This window comes from Penaeus monodon, chromosome 15 (assembly GCF_015228065.2).
Source record: "Penaeus monodon isolate SGIC_2016 chromosome 15, NSTDA_Pmon_1, whole genome shotgun sequence".
Lineage (NCBI taxonomy): Eukaryota > Metazoa > Arthropoda > Malacostraca > Decapoda > Penaeidae > Penaeus > Penaeus monodon.
The window spans coordinates 46,019,567-46,019,798 of record NC_051400.1 but is presented as its reverse complement, the minus strand read 5'-3'; positions in this window follow the sequence as shown (position 1 = coordinate 46,019,798).

Below are 232 nucleotides of genomic sequence, written 5' to 3'. Positions count from 1 at the left end.
TATTTATGTATATATATAGTCACAACACTCTACGTCTTTTAATGTCATATCTGTTGCTTCGAACCCTTTGATTGTAATCATTTTATACCCTCACCCAAACCACATGTAAACGATTTCAGGTATTTTCCCGCATGTAAGTGTTCCTGGGGAAATGTTCTGATCAAGAAGAACATTTCTTTCTAATTCGTTATTTCTGATGGATCTGGCGTATTCTCCTCTCCCCATACTCCAT